Source organism: Bubalus bubalis, chromosome 2 (assembly GCF_019923935.1).
Source record: "Bubalus bubalis isolate 160015118507 breed Murrah chromosome 2, NDDB_SH_1, whole genome shotgun sequence".
NCBI lineage: Eukaryota > Metazoa > Chordata > Mammalia > Artiodactyla > Bovidae > Bubalus > Bubalus bubalis.
The window spans coordinates 104,445,093-104,464,738 of NC_059158.1; positions in this window are offsets into that span (position 1 = coordinate 104,445,093).

Below are 19,646 nucleotides of genomic sequence, written 5' to 3' on the forward strand. Positions count from 1 at the left end.
TAAATATCCTGACATATATGTGAACACATCAAGAATCATATAGGTGTACCAAGAGGCAATTTATGTCTCTTTTAAGTATGTACTGACATAACCTAATATACTAAAATGGGAAGGGGCGTTTAGTCACAGAAATATACATCGTGTAACAAAGATGAAAAAAATACATGGCTTGTGCCCATCATAAAAAAGACTCAGACTGAAGGCTTAGCTTTGGTTTTTATTCAATTAAATTGTTAAACTGTGCACAGTGGTTTTTTTTTAGAACTTGAGACATTTGTGATGTTGGCTGTTTAAATCTTTGTTACCTTCGCTGTGAATTGAAATTGTACATATTTAGTAAATCATGCAGACAAAACAAACTTTTTAGACAATATTTTTATTGGAGAGTTTTCTTTTCCTGTATCCATGTTAAAAAAAAAAAAAAGACCTCCTTTCCCAAAATAAAAATGTCAATACTAAATTTAAAGAAGTATAAAGGAATGATTGCTTCCTTTAGAGCTAAATATTTAAATAAACATGGAGATAATTGGCAACATGTTCTTTTGGGCTAATAGGCCGTGTCCAATTTTTTGGGTCTGATGTTTCAGAGGGCCTCTTTTTTCAGGGTTGAAGATGATATATTAATCTCTGAATTAAACAAATGCTATTAAATAACAGAAATAAATCCCTCAGTCTTCATTTGTATATGAAATATGGAATTAGAGAAATGACACTGAGATGATGTGATGCTGAATATGCCACCAATCAAGACTTTCTCTACTAAAACAGTCACCTACCTCCTATAATCTAGTATGACATGCTAAAATGCTCCAAAATATTGAAAATATAAAATTAATGGTACTATTCCCATTTGGCCTTGAGATGAATATGACAAAGATTCTAATAATTTTAGTCAAAGAAAATGATGAGTAAAACCCCATGAAGATTAAAGCGGTGACAAATGATCTTTTAAGTATTCTAATTGGGCTTCTCATTCGTATCTTTGATTCTACAGAAATTGCAAATCCTGATGATCCTGATTTGTAAGTGCACCCAGTCAGCTTTTCTCTCTCTCACGCCACAGAATATGCCTGTTAGATTTGGAACGAAGGGATAAGCCCCCAAAATGTTAAAAATAGACTACTGCCCTGGCAGGAAGTTTAGCATTGGCAAGCACAGAACTTAGAAGGAACTGATCTAACATAAAGAAATATTCAGAGAAAGATGTGTGTATCATGCTCCTGTTCTGACCATTTTCAGAGCAAAGGGTAGTAAGAGAGAGATACTGAGAGACAGAGACAGTGAGAGAGTGTGTGTGTTCTGCGCATGTATAGATTGCTAACTTCGTGCGTGTGCATTTGAACAGCTGGTATTTAAAAAACAATACCCAAAAGATGGAGGGACTATGAAGGAGTGCTTGCAAGACATTTTATGTATTTACATATTACACAAATGAAAACACTTAAAATGTTGATACTGAAAAAATAAAGTTTCACCAAAAGATTCTATATCACTTCTAAGGTATGCTAACCATAAAACGGGCTTCCCTGATAACTCAGTTGGTAAAGAATCTGCCTGCAGTGCAGGGGACCAAATAGTCATTTATCTTTACTTTTTCTCAGAATCTCATATTTTAGTTTGTGACCTTTCCTTAAAGGAGAGTCACTTTTGTCCATTCCTAAAACAGTCTCATTAAAGGGCAAAGAATTCCAGTTACATTTCATTCTAGTTTTGTTAAGGGAAAAGAAGACTACAGTCTTCAAATTACTTTTTAAAAGAATATAGAGGAACAAAGGAATATAAATTTAGAAAGGAAACTCAAGAACATCCCTAAAGAACTCACAGAAAACATCATGTGTATTTAGTGACCACAAGCAACCTAGACCTTGGTTTTATGTCTCTTCTGAAAGATACCACTTCCAACACAAATGATATTTCCAAACCCTTAGTGCAGCCCAGGAATTGGTGCAGACAGAAAGAGAGAACACCAACTATTGAATAACCCTTAACCACTTCCTGAGGTCCTGAAACATTCCGTGGAGCTCTACCACTTCATTATTGAACATGCTTAGAAAGTGTGAGCTCATGGGTTTCCGGCTGAAGGTACATCTAAGCAAGAGGGGGAAAAAGAGAAGTACATACCACCCTGCCCTATTTGTTTTAACACTGAAAATACCATTGCTCAGAGAGTAGGCTTGAGAAGAATCAGCCTAACATCTAAGTAGACACTTTTGCACCTTTTCTTTTGTATTATAAAGTGTTTTTATATTATATATTATCAAAGACAATTCCATGAGAAGGAACAGTTCACTCACTTCAAATGGTGAGGGAACATTCGAAAAATGTCTTCCCAGAATATGAAGTGTTCCAACCACACTAACTCCTTAAAATGTACTACCTTGTTTTTAAAAATAAAAGTTGGAATAATGATTTGTACAAATCCTTTTCAAGGAATTGTCATGATCCCTTGGGTCAGATATCTTCACCTATAAATCAGCCTGTAACTGTTATAAACCTGACCAAATTGTAGCATACCTGGTATCTACACTGAAATAGTAAAAAATCTCGTTCTCAATAAAATTCTTCTATGGATTGAGAGGAAGAACGTCCTGATGGTTGTAACACTTAGAAAAATAAAAGCAGTTAATTAATCTACTGCTTGTACTTTTTAGATGGGGAAACTGAAATCTTCATAGACTTGAGACTACGCTCGTTTATCTTTACCCCACAATGATCTAGAAAGCAGTTACACATAGATTTCAGAACCCTAGTCTCCTGACAATGCTTTCCACAACACATCACAGTAAAATGCTCCTTTGAATGATGTGGAAACATCAAAAGGAGTGAGTTAGTCTGCCTGCTTCCTGCAAGAAGTTCGTTCTGGTCTACATGAACTCTTCCATGCAAGAGTGGAATGAAAATAAGCTACTTTGGAAACCCTATATTACTCTAAGATCACATCATCATCTGAGGGCAGTTAACCACGTCTGGACTGAAGTCTCCTTTCACTGAGAGCCAGAGACAAGCTCAAGTTTGAGAAATGCTCTTTAAAAATTACTAGCTGCTGTTCGTACATGTTACCCACTAGTTTGCCCAATTTTTGACAGTGCTTATGTCCACTGAGGAGCTGTAGTTCCATCAAGCCTCTCCACCCACAGTTTGCAGCCTGAACCCACTGTGTGAGTCCCCAGGGCTGTTCTTTCTCTAGTCACAGCTTTTTCTGAACCCCGTGTGCACTGAATAACCCAGAGGCAGTCAGAGGAAGAAACAGGCTGTAACAGGAGTAATTGGAGATTTATAAATCTGCATCAGGAAAACTGAAATAGGCTGAAATAAATGAAAGAAAATTAGAGAGTGGAGGAATACATATACCCTCTCATCAAAAGCTCTGGCTCTTCACATTCTGGGCCTCAGAGAGGAGTAAAGCCCATATCAATTTGTGGTTATTGGCAGAGCTGAAACCAGAAGCCAGGTCTCCGGTTATGGCATACATGCTGTTGTTGCTTCTACAGATGCTTCTTCTACCTCTGTTCTATTTAGTGGCCCTAGAAATAATAGTAATAAATAACAGTTACAACATTGATGGTAATTCAGTTTACTGAGTGCCCACCTTGTGTGAAGCATAATATTAGGTTTTATAGGATATACAAAAACAAACAAGACTACTGGCCTTCAGTTTCGTATATTCCATCAGAGACAGACATGCATAAAGAAGTAGAAAGCTGAGCTCCAGGTTTCACAGGGAATGTACCAGTATCAAAGTCTCAAGCAGTCTCCCTTGTGTACACCAGCGTTTCCCCCTTTAAAACACCCCTGCCTTGCTAACGTGCATCCCACGTAGAGATGCTATGGGAGATGCAGTTTTATGTCCTAGGGATTCAGCAGTGATCAGACAATATTCCCATCCTACAGGGACCTACTTTCTAGTGGCGAAGGTACAAACCAAAACATTTAAGTCCACTTCACATACCGCTGTTTTGACAAGAGTAAAAAGAGGTGGTTTAATAGCGAATGAGATGGGATTGGAGGACAGGCAACCTCACCTGGGGTGCAGGGAGAGGAATGTCAGGAAAAAAATCTAAGGCTGTATTGTCTGAGTGGAGCCTGAGGGGTGAGAAGTGAACCAGGGGAGGATCTGGAGCGAGAGTATTCCAGCAAGAGAGAAGAGAAGATGCAAATACCTGAGGCAAGAATCAGTTTGGGTTTTTTTTAGAATTAAAAACCCTGGTCTAATAAAGCATAGCAGAAAAGGAAAGATGAAGTCAGACCAGTAAGAAAATATGTCTCAGCCGTTTGAATGATTTACAGTGTGATCTCCTGTCAGGAAACATTCAAGAACAACTGGACAGGTAAAGTTAAAAGAATGTTAAGGAGTGAAGTTCTTAGGTTCTCTGGTCCCATGTCATGTTTTCAGAGCTGAGGAATGGAATTCATGAATCTGTGAGGTTTACCCTGTGGGAGTCGGAAGACCTGTGTTATTATTATTCCCAGTGAATAGCCCAGAAATGAATTTAGCAACCTGATTGTGGTTTAATCATAATTCCTTTCCCTGTAAAATGGGCAGTATCCTTCTATGTCCCTCTGAGTTAACAATAAGAGAAATCTTATTTCTCAGACTCTCTCAGGATCACGTGCCTTGTGTCTGGTCATAGGCAGATCTGTCATCCTGGAAAACAGAAACGGTAAAGGAAGTTTGTATCTTGGAAATGAAAGAACCTGCTACAGCAAGCAGGCTGCCACAGTGGCTCAGTACCCCGAGACCCTCCCTGATCAACAAGACCCAGCTCAGTCCCCACGTTTGCCAGTTTGCTCAAGACAGCCATGCTAGAATCAGGCATGAGCAAGGGCCCCAGCCATCTCTCCTTCCCTTGAACTTCTAGAAAATATAAAAACTCGCAGAGCTGAGAGAGGAGCCAATAAGAAGTAAGGAACATGCAGCAGGTGGTACCATCTGTGCCCAGCTAATTCCAGCCAAAACAATCTGCTCCCTAGAGTTCCCAGTTGTGGAGAAGGGAAGAGAATCTGACAGTGGCGGAGCCAGGGAAGGGGAGTAGTAGGGCAAGTGCCGAGGCTATTATTCAGACGTTCAGCCGGTTGGGGAAGCAGATTATTGATGCCAGTGAACTATTATCTCTCTCCTTTTTCTCTTTACAACCACTGTGGGAGATTCTTCCAAAGTCTCGCTAAGCTGGCAGGGATCAGATCCCACACCTGTGAGACAGATATGCAGCCATCCCTGGGAGTCTGTCACTGCAGAGATGGGGAGGGACAAACATTCCATAACAAGACGAAGAAGCACAGCCCACCCCAGGATGGAAAAACAAGGGGTGGGGGGAGCTTATGTTTATTTTATTCTATTTTCCTAGCAACCGAATTCTCTCCCCCTCGCCTGTTCATTCTTTGAAAATCATCCATGGTTGAGAATGGGATTATAGTCCTTGTTGATCCCCGGGTTGGCATCATTTTTTAAGATAAAATTCTTCCACTTGATGGACTTCCTCGTGAGGGGCAAATCTTCTCTCCTGGCATGCTTACAATCATGGGATGAAAAAAAATGCAAGCAATGCAAAGATAGATCAAATTGTCTGTGGTAATAACTTTCCTTTCAGAGAGCAGCAGACAGAGAGGAACCACTCTTCTCACAGATGGAGGAGACAATGATGATTTGAGGGTCATGGAAACACCTGTCCACTCAAAAAGAAAATGTCACCCACTGCAAAATTTCCGCCGTCACCTATCGGTTACAGCAGTGTCTCCAGGAAGTCATCTGTTTGGTGCAAATACCTGGGAGGGGTGATATTTGCCAATCGTCATCTTCCCTTAGATTAATTGATCAGTTTATAGCTGAGAGTTGAGTCCTGAGGGAGTAGGGCCCAGGCAAGACCACCTTTATTGGAGAACAGAAGGTCTGGATTTCAGGTAAGGACCCAGAAAACTGGGACTTTATGGACCCCTGAAGGAAGGGGAGATGGTGCCTAATACTAATCCTCTGCTTGAGCTGCTTTGTGTTCCCCCCAAAAAAGTAGGCTAAGTCCTAAGCTCTGATACTTAAGAATGTGACCTTATTTTGAAATAGGGTATTTCCGGGTATATTAAGATGAGGTCATTTGGGTGGGCCCTAAATCAATATGGATGATATTCTTACAAGAGAGGGAAATCTGGACACAGACCCATGCAGGGAGAAATCAAAGAAATGTGTGTGAAATCAAAGAGATTGGAATGAGGCAGCTGCAAGCCAAAGATGCTACCATCCCCAAAAGCTAGGACAGAAAGACAGAACAGATCCCTCAGAAGGAAGCAGCCCCATCCACACCTTGATTTTGGACTTGTAGCCTTTAGGACTATAAGAGGATAACTTTCTGTTGTTTTAAAATACCTAATCTGTGGTACTTACCACAGCACTAGGAAACTAATACACCCCCCAAACAAAGCACAGTGAGGCTTCCAGTTTTCAGTCTCTGGGTGGGTCTAAACATCAAGATCAATTCTTGATTCGACCCATGGGTGCCTGGGATTTAACAGATAAAGGTCAGCAGGAATATCCCTCTTGGTTTTGAGACACGTCTCATCAGGAAAAAGACAAACTGCTTACTCTTTTTTTCCCCAAAAGTCTTCTATAAGGTAATCGCTTTAATTAGGATAATTAAATTCTTGTTTCAAAGGGCACCAAAGTGCAAGCATTATCGTCTGATTTCCTGTAAAGCGTCTTTTTCCTGCCTCCTGTCCCACATGGTGTCCATTAGCCAGAGAAGCTCCGAGTGAGTCAGACATTCTCGTTATAGGTTTGTGGCTCATGTCAGTGCTAAGAAGAGGGAAATGAGAAAGGAAAACATAAATTGGGAAACCGTGTCAGAGGGCAGGCCGAGATAATGCAAGTACCAGAAAGCAGAGGAAAAGGGTGTTGTGTGGGAACCAAAACCTTGCTTCAGGTAGGAAATGTCAGAGAAAAATACAGTCACGTTTTGAAATTAAGGGAAGGGGGGAGTGGTGGAATACAAACTGCTCTTTGCTGTGTTTTTTGGCAGTCTGAATTCAGTACTTGAAGTGAGTGCTACTCGCCCTCTTCCCTAATTCATTGCTGCTGTAAGATCTGAACAGTTTTCAGCTCCAAGTCTCCTGGGAAATCGCTGGTAAGATTCCTGCAACGTCCTTCTATCACTGAGATTTGGGGAAGGATATTAGGAGTCCTGTGGACAAGGCAACATGAAAGCCCAGGGCAGGAGTGAGTCGACTGAGATGTGTTTTGGTAAATTGATATATCACTCTGGTACCCAGTGTCCTCAACCTGGGAATCACTGAGACCCGGTTCTGGGATGCATTCTCAGATGTAGCTGTGAACTCTGTTCTGCCCCCATATTACTCCTTATCTACTGCTACCCACCCACACATGAGAGGGCCCCAGAAGGTGCAGGTAAGAAAGTCAGGGGAGGGTTCACTGCAAATCTTTTATCTCTTTTCTAAGGAAAACAAACCCAACTCTATGTCTTCTTCACAGAGGCCAGCATGCTATCCTTTACATTGTATTTCTAGAAGATGGTATATCATCTTAAAAGCCTGGTTTAATTTGCTTTTCTCCAAGGTTTGTGGTATTTTTATATGCCATTAGTCAATTATTGCATATTACTACCAATAACAGTCCCACCTAATGTATTTAATTTGTTTTGAAAATCATAGCACATCTTTACACACAGAAGAGGCAGCTTTTAACTCCATTGATGACTTCCTCTTTAAAAGTCCTTCTTTAAATCCCTAACCACAGTCTTTTTGGTTCTCTTCCTATCCACTGACCAAGCTCTGCTTTCTTCAACTCAGTCTTTAAATGGCAGTGTCTCCAGGGTCCCTCTGGGGCTCTCTGCTCTCCTCTTTCTGATCATTGTGGTGCAGTGACTTTTTCAACAAAGACTCAAAAATGCACCTTCCCGGTAAGGCTCTCTTCCTGTGCACTAGACCTGCACATGCAAATGAACACTGGCCATTGCCCCTTGCTGGTCTGAAAAGCACCTCAAATCTGACTCATCCAAAATGGATGCAGCTATGTCCTCCTCCTGGCCCTGCCCCCAAAACCTGGTGATTGTCACTTCCTGGGTCACTCAGGTGGAAATCTTGAGAGTCAGCCTGCTGTATCTCTAAATGGGTTATCAGGTCTTGTGAGTCATACTCCCCATGATCTCTCCTACTTGTTCCTCTTCCTCAATCACCATCATCACTCCCTTGTTTCAGACTCACAGCACATCTCAAGAATTGTTCTAATAGCCTTTCCACCAGTCACGCTGGCCCAGTCTCACCCAAGGTGCTGCCTTACCCTAATATAACAGAGAAGAGAGCTGTCACTGAGGGTTGATGGCAGAGCTGGCAGATAGGAGAATGCCCCTTTTATGCTCTTTAAAGATATTTCTTCATATTCATCACATAATGACTTTCTGGAACATTGTTTCATCATAGTCTTAGCAGCTGTTATGTTGACACAGCTCCTTCACTATGGTTGAAAAGAATGTGCTCAGGCGAAATTATTAGTCCCCTCCCTCTCCTTTCCACCTGTAACTATTCTTGGGGTCTTATCTCCTTCTAACTCATCCTACATTACTACATGGACCAAAAGTGCTCTTTTGGTACTTTTTGGTTTTCAGGTCTGCCTTCTCATACGTAAACAGGTAAGCTTTTTTTTAAGGGTGGGACCATGTTATCTGTAGTCCCACCTCTCTGTGAGTTATATCACGAAATAGATATTCAATAAATGAGGAGAAGGGGACGACTGAGGATGAGATGGTTGGATAGCATCACTGACGCGATGGATATGAGTTGAGTAGGCTTTGGGAGTTGGTGATGGATAGGGAAGCCTGGCATGGTGCAGTCCATGGGGTCGCAAAGAGTTGGACACGACTGAGCACCTGAACAGAGGCAGAAAATTGGGAAATACTTCCCTAGTTAAAATTACTTATTGCTGAACTGAAATGCTCACTGATTTAATGCTCTAGTACAAGTTTGATTATGCCAAAGCCTTTAAAATCTTTGTGGGATTCCACAAAACATAGCTCTTATTCCTTAGCTTAGTCCACAAATTTTTCATGTGCTGGCTTCTCCTTGCCTCCATTTCCATCAGCTCTCACTATCCCTCTAATTGCATCTGCCTGAACATACCTCTTTATATTATTATTATTTTTTGTCCTTCAAGACACAGATCAAGGGTCACTTTCTTAAGACCCTCTTTCCTGAAACCCTAGTCTTAGACATGCCCTCCTCTGGCTTCTGTACCTACTTCTTTAACACACTATCCAAGGGTTGGTTTCCCTAGGGCAACATGTTCCTGGAAGGTCAAAATTGAACATTCTGACTCCAGTGCCCAGTACTAAGCTGGACACCCAGCTAGAACCCGGAAAATCTGTGCGTCTTTTGGAAAGAGGCTGTCAGCAACATCTAGTCCCCATTGACCATGGTTATTAGACAAAGAGAGGAATGATTTGGTGATGAAAGAGAAAATAACATAGAAAGTGAGTGATGGAAAAATAAGGACCTGTGGAAGGACCTCAATGCAAATCAGAAACTTGTCATTTATGTAAAGTTTAAAAATAAAATAAAATTAAAAAAAAAAAAAAGAAACTTGTCATTTCATACACTTGAAGATTTTTTTTTAACTGCTTACAAGATATATTGGGGCACAAATTTTACCGACATAGATTAACGATTTCATTTCTCATATAATCACTAAGTATGTGTAACAGCATCAAACTCCACTGCCGATATCCAGATATTGATCAAATTGTAAACTTAGTCAGGCAAAACTCGCTACAATCCAAGTGATGTGGGTTAAAGGGAAACATGAATAAATAAGCCTTTTCTACCTAATGCTGAATGTGAACATAGCCTTTCAACTATTTTAGCAATGACTCAGATGGGGAACATGAACTAAATAAAAGAGGAAGAAGCCCAAAGTAATCTGGGATGCATTTTCTTCAACTTCTCTGGAATTTTCAATTACCTCAGTTTCCTGACAGAGCTTTGCTGATGTCAGTAATTTACAGTAACAAATCAGCAAGATAACAGTAGGTTTGTGTGGGCCAGAGGTAAATTTGGGTCTGACATGAGTAATATATCCTGCAGTGAAGGCCAGTGGGAGGCATGAGAAAAGGTAAAATTTCTATTAGTGATTTTTAAATAAAATGAAAACCACATGCATATATCATAGAGCAGGTGCATATGCAGACCTCACTGTTCTTTCCCAGGAAATATAACTACTTCCTTCTTGAATCCTAAGTGACTTTTAATAAGGACTCCATCATAGATGCTACTAGAAGTTTCTCTGTATTTGTATCTTAAAATGTTAGATACCAGAACACACTGTGCATACCCTCTGTATTTAGAGAAAGGCAATGGCACCCCACTCCAGTACTCTTGCCTGGCAAATCCCATGGACGGAGGAGCCTAGTAGGCTGCAGTCAATGGGGTCGCGAAGAGTCGGACACGACTGAGTGACTTCACTTTCACTTTTCACTTTCATGCATTGGAGAAGGAAATGGCAACCCACTCCAGTATTCTTGCCTGGAGAATCCCAGGGACAGGGGAGCCTGGTGGGCTGCCGTCTATGGGGTCGCACAGAGTCGGACACGACTGAAGCGACGCAGCAGCAGCAGCAGCAGCAGCATATAAGAGGTAGCAGATATCACCCTTGCTTTGGGTGGTATACAATGATTTAAATGAAGCTAAGACAGACAAGTGAAAGATAGACAAAATAATCTTTTGCCAGTAGAAATCTTCTGCAAACCAATAATATAACTGAGCAATTTCTAAAGTCACAGAGGCAATTACAAAACGTTTTTTTCTCCAGCCGTTGTGATAATGCCTGACAAGTTCTTTCAGGTTGCTTCGTCCCAGAATGTGAAGCCCACAGATCACAAAGGCATTTAGCTGGAACATTGCAGTTCCTTGGGGTCAACAGAGAAAGCTTCATTTCTCATCACATGGTCCCGAGTGCACACTGACTGCAGGCTTTCCCTGAAAGTTGCTTCTCTTGGTTTTCTCACAAAATTGCTGATGTGAACTGGTTCTCTCATGATTTTGCTTTTTTCTCCTGAAGCTAAAGAATATTTAAACTGCAGTTTATGATGGCGTTTCCTTGTCAATAAAATGAGGGGTTGCAAAGGAGGCTCCTTTTTATGAAGTTTAAGATGTGAGGGTAGCTCTGGTTAAGAGAGTGTTAGCATGAGAAGCTCGGTGGTTGATGACTGAAAGGCTATGCTTTCATAAAAAGCACCTGGGTTTTTTCATAAAAAGACCTGGGTTCAAGTCTCTGTTCTGCCCTTCCTAACTGAGTGACTTTGACCGTTACCTCACTAAACCTCAGTTTGCTGCTGCTGCTGCTGCTGCTAAGTTGCTTCCGTCGTGTCCAACTCTGTGCGACCCCATAGATGGCAGCCCACCAGGCTCCCCCGTCCCTGGGATTCTCCAGGCAAGAATACTGGAGTGGGTTGCCATTTCTTTCTCCAATGCAGGAAAGTGAAAAGTGAAAGTGAAGTCACTCAGTCATGTCCTACTCTTCGCGACCCCATGGACTGCAGCCCACCAGGCTCCTCCGTCCATGGGATTTTCCAGGCAAGAGTACTGGAAAACCTCAGATTACTTACCTTTAAAATGAGAATACTATTAGTAACCATTTCACAGAATGGTTGTGGGAATCAGATGAGACAAGGGTTGTGCAAGCAGTTTGCAAATGGTCTGCATGGCAGGCTCTGGTAAAGGGGCAGGCGTGTGCAGTGCATTTATTTCATCTCTTCCTCAGTGTCCTTTCTTCCCTCCTGGGTTTGAGGGAAGTCTGCTTTTGATAACCTATTCCTAGAGTTAGGTCCACAGAGAGTTCTCTAAAAGGAACACAATAATTTCAGTACTTAGAAAATTTCCAGCTTGTAATTTTTCGGGGGCTGGGATGGTCTCAAGATTCATCCTCAAAGGAACCCTTTGTTTCCTGGTGGGTGTGAGCCTTGGGTTCATGAAAGAGGAAGGAATGCTTGACAATTATCAGGCCAATGAGAGGCCTCAGAGCATGAGAAATGAGGAGGCTGTTATGTCTCGATTCTAGATACATGGGGCCTCTGCTGCTCTGAGCAGATAATCCAGGACGATAATGAAGTAGTCACAAGGGTGAGCCTTTGAAACAAGGCAGCCAAGACACTGCTCACAGTTCGAACCTTCCCGTTAGCCCTTTTGCATATTTTAAAGAGAGACTTGTAAGTCATGAGATAGCCTTGCCTGTCAGAATAATCGGCCCATATGGGGAACTTCTTTCATAACTTGACAAGAGACGCGGGAGGGGAAGCTGCTGGAGATGAAATCTGATGATCCAAATAGCAGGAAAAGGTTTCTAGTTTATGATCATTGTTTTCCTTCAGCTAATTTTAATTCTGATGAATACCAAGTTTTCTTTGGTACTTTTTGTTCCTCAAATCTGTTTTTCCCCCCTATTAAACTGTTCAGCCAAGTATTTCTTAAGCCTCTATGAAAACAATACTACATATTTCTTAAGCCCATGTAAACAAACATTTCCATGAAGACTGGCTTGAAAGATACTAGTAGATGACAATCTGAAAGGCCATTCCTATTGCAAAAATGAAAAGACTTGACAGATCGGTAGGTAAATAGATATACAACACTAAAACTTAATGTTGATTCAGACAGACTCGAATGATGTTAACTCTTGCCATCTTATTTAGTTACTTTCAGTTCCTCTAACAGTTTACATAGGTGGAATACATTGATAAATTCTGACCCTTGGATGGGAGGACTATGTTTCATATAGGTCATTTGCAAACAAATATTTACCAATTACCAGTAAATACCAGTCATTGTGTTGGTCAACAGACTGTTATAAGAGCAACAGAGAGGAAAGAGTTCTGGTCATTTTCTGAGACCTCTGTCCAGGGGAGCTAGGGAAGGCTTCAGAGAAAAGAAACTATTTGAGTTTGGTGTTGAAGGGCCAATAGAAGTAACACTCCATTGTATTAATATACACGCCCTGGGACTTTCCTGATGGCTCAGTGGTAAAAAATCTACCTGCCAGTGTAGGAGATGCAGGTTCAACCCCTCTTCTGGGAAGATTCCCTGGAGAAGGAAATGACAAAGCACTCTAGTATTCTTACCTAAAACCCCATGGACATGACTTAGCGACTGAAGAACAACAAGATGCATGTACCGTATCTTCTTTACCAATTCCTCTGTTGATGGACATTTAGGTTTCCTCCATGCACTGGCTACTGTAGATAGTGTCAATAGCACTGCAATGAACACTGAGGTGCAGTATCTTTTTGAATTATGGTTTTCTCTGCATATATGCCCAGGAGTGGGATTGCAGGGTCACATAGTAATTCTAATTTTAGTTTTTTAAGAAACCTCCATATTGTTTTCCATAGTGGCTGTATCAATTTACACTCTCACCAACGGTGCAAAGGAGATGTGGCACATATATACAATGGAATATTACTCAGTCATAAAAAGAACCAAAATTTTGATCATTTTTAGAGACATAGATGAACCTAGAGACTATCATACAGAGTGGAGTAAGCCAGAAAGAGAAAAACAAATATCATATATTAATGCATATATATGCAATCTAGAAAAATGGTACAGATGATCTTATTTGCAAAGCAGAAATAGAGACACAGAAGTAGAGAACAAATATATGGATACCAAGAGGGGAAAGGGCAGGGAAGAGGACTTGGGAGATTGATATTGACACATATATATTATTGATATTATGTATAAAATAGATAACTAGTAAGAACCCACTGTATAGCACAGGCAAGTTTACTTAATCCACTGTGGTGACCTGACAGGAAAGAATTTTTTAAGGGAGGGGACGTATACATTATATGTATATATTAGAAACTAATACAACATTGTAAAGCAGCCATACTCCAATACAAGTTAATTTAAAAAAACAAGAGCCAGTAGAAGCTTAGCAGGTTGAGAAGAGAGGATAATGCTAAAAGGCATGGGAGTGTGAGGAGTCCACTGTGGGAAAACCATGACGAACTCATCATCCTTTTCAAGCATTCAGTGATAAACTCCTCAAACGGGACCAAAGTAGATTTCATATTTAAACCAAAAAATAAAAAATCCATACTGTAATAGATAAATTATATCTACCCTCCTAAATATTAATTACCTATTTTCCACAGTTGCTAATGAAGAACTAAATGAAGTAGCAATACTTGGGCGTGAGCTGTGTTGCTGATGAACAACCTCCTCGTCTTAGAGGGGGAAGCGAAGAAAAAAAGTCGGTGGAAGTCACTCACCCCCACCCAATAGAGATAAATATGGCTGGAATGAAACCATGAAAGTGATGCAAGCACCTGATTGATAGGTCATCTTACACTTGGATTCCGACCTTTCACTGACACAACACCATTAAGTGACTTCCAGATGTGCCTGCTTGACCATTAGTAAGCAGGCAAGACTGAAACCTTATTTCCTACAAGCTATGAATAAGTGAGTGACTTATAAGAACATCATTTCGTTATGACAAACAGTAAGAGAGAAACTTGAGGAAATAATTTTTAAGCAATTTAATGAAGCTCTTGTTCTATCCCTGCATCCTGAAACAGTATTTCAGAGTTATCTTTCCTAACAGGAAATAGAATAGCTTGACAAAAGGAACCACAGCTGTATATCAAAACTGGCAGCATATTCATATGGTGTGGCCTGATACATATGTTCACCACCCTTTACTGGTTAAACTGTATTTCATTATCATCTCCTTATTTCCACTTCTAATTCTAGCAGAACTGCTTCCTATAAACAGGTCAGATCCCTAGCAGTTTTGAGCTTCAGGATTCTTTTTAAATGCCTAATCCCAACTTTATTAAGCAGTGTTTTCCCTCTTTCTTAATTGTAGCCCCCCAGACACACATTCAGGTCTATTGGCATACATGGGGAGAAAAATTAATTCACCACCAATCCTAACTGCATTGTGTATATGGATGTTTATGCTACCTGTGGTTTTAAAAGCACAACTACTTGGATTAGGAATATCTACTTGATATCATTATAATACAATGAATCTATAGACTTGATCATTAGAATACTATATGGTAATACAGAATGCAAGAATCCTCCCAAATCATCAAGTTAATCTTTTAAATTAAATTCATTTTATTTTAAACAAATTACTATACTTTGTTTAATTTAAATAGCTAATGTTTTCCCTATTTTGGATTTGAGGGTATTGTTTTTGTTTCTTGTGTTTTGATATTTTGGTTTAACTTTGGTGAAATGTAAAATTCTCTATCATTGGTTCACTAAGTTTCTCTGTAGGTATGGGTATGTTCCAGCGTGCTGGAATCATAGGATGTGGATACTGAATGATTTTAGATAACGGCTACCAGTGAAAATCCCATTAATCAGGAAACCATATCCAGATGCGTCGCACAATGTCCAGAGTCAAAGATAAAGCATCGCACTGTTATTGACTCCTCCTCCTTCTCCTGTCCTCCCTTCTCTGCCTCCTCTCTTTTCCCTCCTCCCCTCCTTCCCCTTTTTCTCCCCACTTTGCTCTCTTTCTCCTTCCTCCTCCACCTCCACTTTCTCCCCCTCCTCCTCCATCTCTGCCTCTTCCTCTTCTTTGCCTTCTCCTTCTTAAATATGGGCTAAAACAGACCAACTACTCTATTCTGCATTGTTTTGCATCTGAAAACTTCAGCTAGATAAAAAGTACAGGTGAATTCCTTTTATGGTAAGGAAGATCTTAGTAAGCTTTTGAGAAAACCAGGCTTCATATGCTTTGTGCTTAATAAACCAGGAACACAGGACCCAATTAAGACACCACCAAACTAAAAGTTCTATGTTCTCAAATTTAAAAACAACACTGACAGGAAATATTCCCGCGGCGGGGTGGGGAGGATGTTAGGAATCCATACCCTAAAGAATTCCCTTACATTCAAAGAATAAAAGAAACAGATGTGGTTGAAACAAATATTTGAGTTGTAAGCACACCCAACACCTGAACTTATTAAATAAATAAAACATTAATTTCATAATCAAGTATCTTCCTTATATAATCAGTGATATATCTTCAGAGATAATCAACTATAGAACTTCCAGAGGATGAGATTAAGCTTAAGATCTGGATCTGACCTTGACCTAAACATAACTACTAATTCCTGACCTTGAATTGTCCACAGCTACCATCTCCTTGTGACCCCATGGACTGTAGCCTGCAAGGCTTCTCTGGAAGTCTTGGAATTTTCCAGGCATAAGAATACTGGATTCCTTCTCCAGGAAATCAAACCCCTGTCTCTTGTGTCTCCTTCATTGGCAGGCAGATTCTTTACCATCTGAACCACCAGGGAAGCTATCTTTCTCCTTGTTATTCTAATGAATGTATAGAATCAAATTGTACAGTGCTTAATTTCTGTCAGAGGCAGCATCCCTAGCAAATCTCTTCCCATTTTTTTGCTAAATGGAGGGCAATTTGCTGATATTGCACTTTTTTCCCACTCTGTGTTTTTAAATTTATTAGGAAAAAAGTAATCTGATACCCTGCCATAATGTGTTTTTTTTTTAAATAAAGAAGAATTCTTTAAGTTATTACAAAAAAAGAAAAAAGAATTCTCTTATAGTCTAAGACTGGATTAATTAGTATTCAGCTTAACTTTTTTTGTATAAAATGTTGATATCTTTATTTTTTAAATAATTCCCTTTCTATTCTTCCAAATAAAGATAGAAACATTATATTGGATTTTCTTTTAGATAGAATTTGGGGTAGACTGCCAAATAGTGAAAAGCTATTATAGGTGCTAGAGCATCAATGTTCTGAGGAAAGAGTGACTTTAAGTTCAAAGGCAAAGCCATTTCCCAGCTTAACTCATCCCAAGAAAGAAGTATTAAGAGGAATAATACCCCAGCCTCCAGAGGCTCTACAAGTGTCATGGCATGAATACATCTAGGGCAAGCAACGCTTCTCACTCCTTTCCTGTCAGGACACCCCGGCGGCACAGGGCTCATCGTGGGAGGCATGAGCATTCTCCAAATGTTGGCTGGCTCTCTGTTCATTCCTCTCTCACCTAAGGCTCTGCTTTACCCTAGAACACAAGTGAGGGAAAGTGAGAACTTTGTTCCTCTAATTTTTATTTTAAAAGGGATTGTTAAACTTCAATATTTAATTTCAATAGGTAACAAATGTCTTATGCAATGATTCATAATTAATCAAAACCCATCAGGATGGCTAACCATAGTGATTAAGAACTGCTGCTCTGCAGTCAAAGTTCTCTGGTTTCATGCAGGATGTGGCATTCTAGAATGTTAATGCTACCGAAAGCTTGAAGCATTTCTTCTTTTTCCACCCCTCACCTATTTGCAGAACCTTTCCATTAAGCTTTCTTTACTCCTAACAGAGGCTGGGATTTTTTTCTTTTCTGGGTCATAGAACTTCAAGAGCTGGTTTGGACTGTCCTTAAGAATAAAGTCTTCCCAAACTGAAAAGAGCTTCTGACCATGTGTTAGCATTCTGCAGAGAAACTAAACCAATAGGATGTGCATATGTGTGCATAAGTACTTATTTACTTCTGTTCATATGTATAATATAAGTACTTTCTGTATCAGATCAGATCAGTTGCTCAGTAGTGTCCGACTCTTTGCGACCTCATGAATCACAGCATGCCAGGCCTCCCTGTCCATCACCAGCTCCCGGAGTTCACTGAGACTCACGTCCATCGAGTCAGTGATGCCATCCAGCCATCTCATCCTCTGTCGTCCCCTTAAATGTAAATAGTTAATTGGGGCTTCCCAGGAGGTGCTAGTGGTAAAGAACCTACCTGCCAATGCAGGAGACTTAAGAGATGCAGGTTTGATCCCTGGGTTGGGAAGATCTTCTGGAGGAGGGCATGGCAACCCACCCCAGTATTCTTGGAGAATCCCATGGACAGAGGAGCCTGGCAGGTTACAGTCCATGGGGTCACACAGAGTCAGACATAACTGAAGTGACTTAGCACGCACACATGCATATAGTTAATTATAAGAAATTGGCTCATGCAGTTTATGGAGGATAACCAGTCCCAAGATCGACAGAGTGATTCAGCAACTTGGAGCCTCAGGAGAACCATGGTGTAGTTCCAGTCTGAAGGCTGGCAGGCTCAAGGCCCAGGATGAGCCAGTGCTTAAGTCTGAAGGCCATCAGGCACAAGGAAACCTCTCTTACTCAACAGAATATTGTTTCATTGGGGCTTCCAAGGTGGAGCTGGTGGTAAAGAATCCACCTGCCATTGCAGAACATGCAAGAGATGTGGGTTTGATCTTTGGGTCAGGAAGATCTCCTGGAGAAGGAAATGGCAACCTGCTCCAGTATTCTTGCCTGGAGAATTCCAAGGACAGGGGAGCCTGATGGGCTATAGTCCATGGTGTCTCAAAGATTCGGATACAACTGAGCAACTGAGCACACGAATATGTATCAGGTCTTCCACTGTTGGAATGAGGCCCAGCCAAATTAGGAAGGGCAAACTGCCTTACTCAGACTTCCCATTGAAATGTTAACCTCACCTAAAAACATTCTCACAAAAATACCCTAAAAAATGTTTGATTAAATATCTAAGAACCCTGTAGTCCAGTCAGGTTGACAGATGAAATTAACCATTAGACCCTAAAACATGGAGGAAAGTGCATGTATTTTAGAGGACATATATAGATTTGAATCTCATAATGGTCTCTAGCTTTTGTGCAATATTTTAATCTCCTTGAGCCTTAGTATACTCATCTGTAAATTGGTAAAAATACCTGCTTCCTAGATTGATGGCGTGAGGGTCAAATGAAATAACATATGTATGAATAGGTATTCAATAAATAAATAGAAGCCCTCTGCCCCTTTATTGAGGTCTAAGAATTTCACAAACTAGCTCACATCTCTGGCAGAAATGCTTGTGACAACTAATTCCTACAGGAGGCAACAGATACTACTGTTTTCCTCACCAACACCTACTCCTTATTACCTCTTTCTGATTTATTCAAGTAGGAGATAACAGAACTCTAACTTAAAGATACCTTGGAAAAGATATTTGTTGTTATTGTCTCTAAGTCATGTCTGACCTTTTAACAACCCTGTGGACTGTAGCCCACCAGGCTCTTCTGTCCATGGGATTTCCCAGGCAAGAACACTGGAGTGGGTTGCCATTTCCTTCTCCAGGACACCTTCACGACCCAGGGATCAAATCCACCTCTCCTACACTGGCAGGCAGATTCTTTACCACTGAGCCCCCAGGGCTTCCCAGAAAAGATATTGTTGTTCAGTCACCAAGTTGTGTCTGACTCTTCATGACCCCATGAACTGCAGCTCTCCAGACTTCCCTGTCCCTCACCATCTCATGGAATTTGCCCAAGTTCATATCCATTGAATTGGTGATGCCACCCAAACATCTCATCCTCTGTCACCCTCTTCTTCTGTCTTCACTCTTTCCCAGTATCAGGGTCTTTTCCATTGTATACAGGAGTAGTTTGCCATTCCTTCCTCCAGTGGATCACGTTTTGTCAGAACTCTCCACCGTGACCCGTCCGAATGGGGTGGCCCTACATGCCATGGCTTGTAGCTTCACTGAGTTACACAAACTCCTTCACCACAATAAGGCAGTGACCCATGAAGAAGAAAAGGTATAACCCTCCTTAATTCCTAGTGGATGAACCATGACTTGTCCAAG